A 5,893-nucleotide genomic window follows, 5' to 3' on the forward strand; every position below is an offset into this window, starting at 1 on the left:
CTGTGTTGCTTCAGTTTTTAATTGACTTATGCTTGTTTTGTGTGTTTGATAGAAGTATTTTACTTTATATAATTTATTTTAAAGCCTATGTGTCTCATCATTTGTCTAAAATCTACATTGAGCGACCGCTTTGTTAGGTTGGAACCTCTTTTTATCTTCAAAACTGTCTTAAATCTTTGTGGCACAGACTCAACATGATGTTGGAAACATTCCTCTAAGATTTTGGTCAGTTTCTGAAATGCTACCATCCCACACCAGTTAAATCACATTTCTTCCCCATTCTGATGCTCACTTTGTACTTCAGCTAGTTGTCTTGGCAGGATTGGCTAATTAGATTAACACATTAATGAGTCAATAATTTCACTTTTATTTTAGGTGTGTTAAATATATTTTGATGTTGTACTTACATAGAATTATAACTGACTTAAGTTAAGAATCTAAATATTTCTTTCACTGATTTTTAAAGTTAATGAGAAGCTGTTTTTAGGATCTTGTGCCCCTGTCATGTTTCACACACACTGTCTATAATGAGGGCACAGGGTGTCACATGTGATGTATTTCAGATCAGATGTTCTCATTTCTGGTGGGGCCCCCTGTGCCATCCCATTTTAAAAATCCCAATAACGTCCCTGCCGTGATGGCTGTCTGTTCAGCTGTTTATCACATAATTTAATTTAAAAAATACACCCAATCCTCCACCTTCCCTGTGTCGATTTAGTAGGGGTGTGTATAACTTAACGTTTATACGAATAACTTTCCAAAACCAACAGTTTGACAGTACCACACAGTTCCTGTTGTGATTAGCCGGCTGTGGTGGTAATAAAGCAGCCAGTTTTGTTTTCCATTCTGCATAGAAGTATTTCTGCTAGTTTTCATATGAAAGTGCAAAAATATAAATGTCTTCCTGGTGAGACAGACTGAAGACGTACACAGTTAGACCAAAATATAAATAACACTGCATCTTCTCACTGATCTCCATTGTGGTCAGTTAACCTCTCATATGAAGTGTTTCGTTTTCTAGGAAGCCCCGCCCCTGCAGTAGACATTTAAATAACAAGAACAACACCTGTTTCCTACTGCAAGTCATGATGTCTGTTTTGAAAAAAAAAGGCCTATTGCCAACCCAGAAAGGCTTAAGCGAATGCTACACAACTGCCAGAACTGGTTTACTGAAACAGAGAATGAAAAGATAGTTTGTCCACGTCTTGGTTTAGATCTTCATTGTAAAAAAGAATGATACATTGTTTCTTTCTTTAGATTGACACATTGTTCACCATCGTCTTCCACCAAACATTAATACAAGTCACAGTATCTTTCACATCTTTATTGAAAGTACTCACTGAACTGTTGAAAGTGCCACAGGATAAAATAAGTGCCTCTAAAACCTAGATTTAACAGCCTTTTTGAGCCAAAGACAACAGCGTAATTTTAGGCCCTTCTTTTTTACATAGCTGCTCCCGAGTAGCCATAGTCACAGCATGTTGGTCATAATTGGCTCAAGCCCAATCAAGTTTAAGCACTGGGCCTCTCCAAAAGTGTTTTTAAGTTTTCTCTTAGATCAGGCACTACACTATGACCACCTTGCCTAATATCTCGTTAGTCCACTTTTTGTTGGCAAAACAGCCGTGACCTATGAGGCCTGAACTGCAAGATGTTAGCAACACATCCTTTCGAGGTGGGTTGTTTGTCCAGCACATCCCACAGACGCTCAAGTGGATTGAGAGCTGAGGAATTTGGAACCAAAATCAACATCTCAAACGCATTGCTTTACTCCTCAAATCATTCCTGAACCGCTTTTGCTTTGTGGCAGGGTGCATCATTCTGCTGAAAAAGACCACAGCCATCAGGGAATACCATTTCCATGAAATATTGCACATGGTCTGCAACAATGCTTAGGTAAGTGGTAAATGTCAGAGTAACATCAATAAGGTTTCCCAGCAGAACATTGCTCAAAACATCACACTGCATCTGCCAGCTTGCTTTCTTCCCATAGTGGACCCTGGTACTGGGTTTTCCCCAGGTAAGTAACGCACCTGGCCATCCATGTGTTGTAAAAGAAGACCAGTGATGGCTATAAGCTCGTTGATTTGCTCATTGCCTCAAATATGTGGTGATGGCTTGTTGGATAGCAGAAGCTTCTCCGGGGTAGTCACCTCATCTGCTTAATAATTTGCATAAAAACCGACTCATAAGAAATGTTAAGAAGCTCCAGTGACTCCTCTAATTTGCTCTTTGGTCTTTACTCAGGCTCGCTTTACATCACTGAGGTAGGGCACACAATTCTGTGGTGAGTAACCACAGTACTAAATCGTGTCCACAGTTTTTCTGACTCAACTAATCATCATTTAAATTCAGATTGCTGTGTAAAAAGTGTCTGACCTCAAGTCTTCTGAGAACAGCCATTACATTTAATAATTTTACATCCCTACAGTGCTCCAAAATGGCCGACTTAGCTTAGGGGATAACTCAAAAACCATCTTAAATGTCCACACTTTGACTAGTTTTTCGGCAGTTTTCTGTATCAGTCAGCAAGTCACTCATGCCACCAGTCAGAAAATTATTTCTTGCCTTTGTAATCAAATATCCTAGAGCTGTTTATGTGTCCTAAGTACTGTTGGTGCTATACTTAAGGGGTTATGTACACTCATCTAACATATTTTGTTTATCTTTCTGTAACTCTGGGGACCAGTTTTTCTAAAAGAAATGTCTTCAAAGGATATTCTCATGTCTTATACCAGTATATAATACTATAATACTAATACCCACCCACCCTAATAATTACACTTAATTGCTCATTCTTGTTCTACAGATTGGAACACCCCTGCCTTTCAAGTTCCCGTGTTCTCCAACAGCATATGATCATCTTCCTTACAACCCTCCCTTACTCAGAGGTAGCTATATTTAACAGCCCTATAACCATAAGTCATGATCTAACAGGGAGTCTGATACAGAAATTTAAATCCAGATGTACAACATCTGAACATAACTCAAAGGATATATATAAAAAAAAAAAAGCCATCCAACATATCGCTAAAATCAAGTTAAACCAACTTACTAGTGTGGGCAGATGTTTAAAGATAGCAGACCCAGTCCTTATTCCATTCACCCTTTTCTAACCTTTCCAAACTCCTCCTTTGGGCTCTGACAGGTGAATATCTCCACTCACCCACTCATGGACTCACGCAGTTGACATTAAAGCTTGAGATTGTTGAGCAACTCTCCTTTCAAACACGAAATGCTTGAACTGTAACTGAATCTCAAGCCATTTATGAATTAGGTGAACATGTTTTCAGGGGTAAAGGTTACCAAAAGGGACACAGGTGAAACATACTCTTTACAATGAATGCAATGAATGAGAACATTTGTAGGTTAATAGACTCTAAATAAAAAAAGGAATAGGGGTCTAAAAAAATCAGGCCAAGTCTAAAGTGCCTTAAATTATAAGTGTCTTAAAATACATGTAGTTTTAAACTTGGTTTCCTTGGTATGTACCTGAATTTGATCCTAGAAAACCTATATGTAGACATAAATTATATAACGAATATTTAGCAATAGTAACACTCCTTTGTGTGATGCTACATGAAGGCTCCAGATTGATCTACTAAGTATGTAATAGTATACTTTCAATGTGATCACCTATAAATGTAATTTTCCCTGGATCAGACCACAGATAGACTGAACTTCAGTGCTAAAACACAGCAGAATAAAAGAGATTAACCTTCTTGTGTAACGCAACACAAGTGACCTGTATGCAGAATGGGGTGGCAGTATTATTGGTGGCAATAAGTAGGTGTCTTTGGCAGGAGTGTTGTTAAGCAAGTGCCAAGTTGGCTGGCTGCGCAGCCCCTGAACGACGGGGACCTATGTTGTGGTGGAAGGGTCTCGTTGGCTTCGAACCCCAAATATAATCTGAGCACTCTATTTATCCTCGCTGGCAACCTGAAACAACGCAGAGCATGTATTATCATTTCTATTATTAGCAGTCTGTACAGTTATTTATAAATGGATGCAGATGATCAAAGCTGATTGGCTTCCCAGTGACTCTGTCAGGGTCCCTGTGCCTACCCGGTCGGCTCAGTATGGCTACATATGTTTTTATTTTCTTTTTTGTTCCTGCTCTCTCCCTTCCCCTCTTTTCCTCCTCCCTCTGCCTGGGCGGAGCTCACCTGTGGGCTCCTGCCCTTGGCCCACGCACCTGGTCGCGATCACGCACCTGTGGCTCATCACGAGAGTGTTCCAGCTCCTTTATAAGATGGCAGCTCTGCGTTTCTCGTTGCTGGATCGTTGCCGACCCTCGTCAGTGTAATCCCAGCTCAGTTACCTCTATTGTGTTTTTTCAGCGATTTGCCTTTATAATCCCTTCGTGTCTCTGTGTACAGATTCCCTGGACCAACCCCTGTGTTACCTGAGTGATTGGAGTATGAAGAGGCGCGTGAGGGGTGGACGGAATGAGTGTGTGACTTTCGGCGTCTTTCCCATTCGTGTGTGGACCCCCGGAGCCCGGCTTTCCCCTCACCTTTGTAAATAGATCACCTGGTGTATTGTAATAAAGACTCTTGTGCTTTCAAGACCTAGAGCCTGCACGTGAGTCCGTTCAGTCCCGTTGTGACAGACTCCTGTTTCACTGTGTTTAAGTGTAAGTGAACCAGCACCCCAGGCCAAACTCAGAAGACCATTTTATTGGTATCATACTATAATATTATGGTAATGTAAGCACTCTGTTTAGCAAAGCAATGTGTGAAGATGAAATAAAATGGTTTATCACACTAACTTGTTTTTAGCAGATATGTACTACTGAATCATTTGTGTATTTCTCACAGAACAAGCCGGTACACTCAGACTGCTTATCAACACCTGGTAAGATTAAAACTATCTGCTATTTTATCTACCCTTCATTTATACAGGGCGGGTTGGCAGAACATCCATGTTTATTAATAGCAGATCCCTGGTAGTGAAATAATAAAACAAGAATAGACAGTATTAAGAATCCCTGAATTTTTTTTTTTTTTTTTACATCAACATATATATATGTGTGGTTTAGAAAGATATTGAGATGGTTCTGGGAATACCGAGTTTTTCTAAGTAAATTGAAGAAATGGACTGAAGGAGTTTTCCTTTAAAAGCAAAAGAAATCATTAAAAGACCCACTAGACTGCCTGAAATTTGCTTTCTCATGAAGCTCATAAGCAAGGCAATGCCAGCAAGTAAGTTTGTAATGCTGACATTTACATGGTCGTAGTATCTAAAATAAGAGCTACATAAAGTTTAGAGAGCCGTGCAAAATATGTGGGCACTTTGGGTGCTTGGATTCTTATCCATTAATGATTTATTCACTGTAACGACAACCACAAACAGAAAGGGGGCTTAAAAAATCTTTAAAAAACTGGGTGAAAGTATAACAAGAAGAGCTAATGAAGGCCAGTCACATTTTACTGGTATTAAAATAAGATGTTAAATGAGAAACAGGAGCTTGGAACAACATTTTAGGAACAACTTCTGGTGGGAAGTCAGACACACGATGTACGTGACTTGACCAGTTATGTAAATTTAACCAGTTCTGCCGGTTAAATTTACATAACTGGTCAAGTCACGTACATCATGTCAAGCTGACACCAAGATTCTGTCAGAGTTTTTCGGTCTACACCAACACTAACTGTTTACATGATCAAGCAGCTGCAACGAATTACCAGGAACCAAATCTATATCATCAAATGTTCAAAAGCGATTTCCTAAAAGTGTTTATGATCAGGAGCTTCTGATAATGGCATGTAGCGAAGTAGATTTTAGATGCTGGCAGGCTAAGGGGAAAGAATGTTGGTTCCTAGAAACACCCAGTTTATTCAGCTGAAGAATGAAAGATTTCAAATGACAGATTTCTGAAGCTAAACATCTT

This window comes from Copadichromis virginalis, linkage group LG15, assembly GCF_057382275.1.
Source record: "Copadichromis virginalis isolate Kocher_CV1m ecotype Utaka linkage group LG15, C_Virginalis_male_GT1.1, whole genome shotgun sequence".
Lineage (NCBI taxonomy): Eukaryota > Metazoa > Chordata > Actinopteri > Cichliformes > Cichlidae > Copadichromis > Copadichromis virginalis.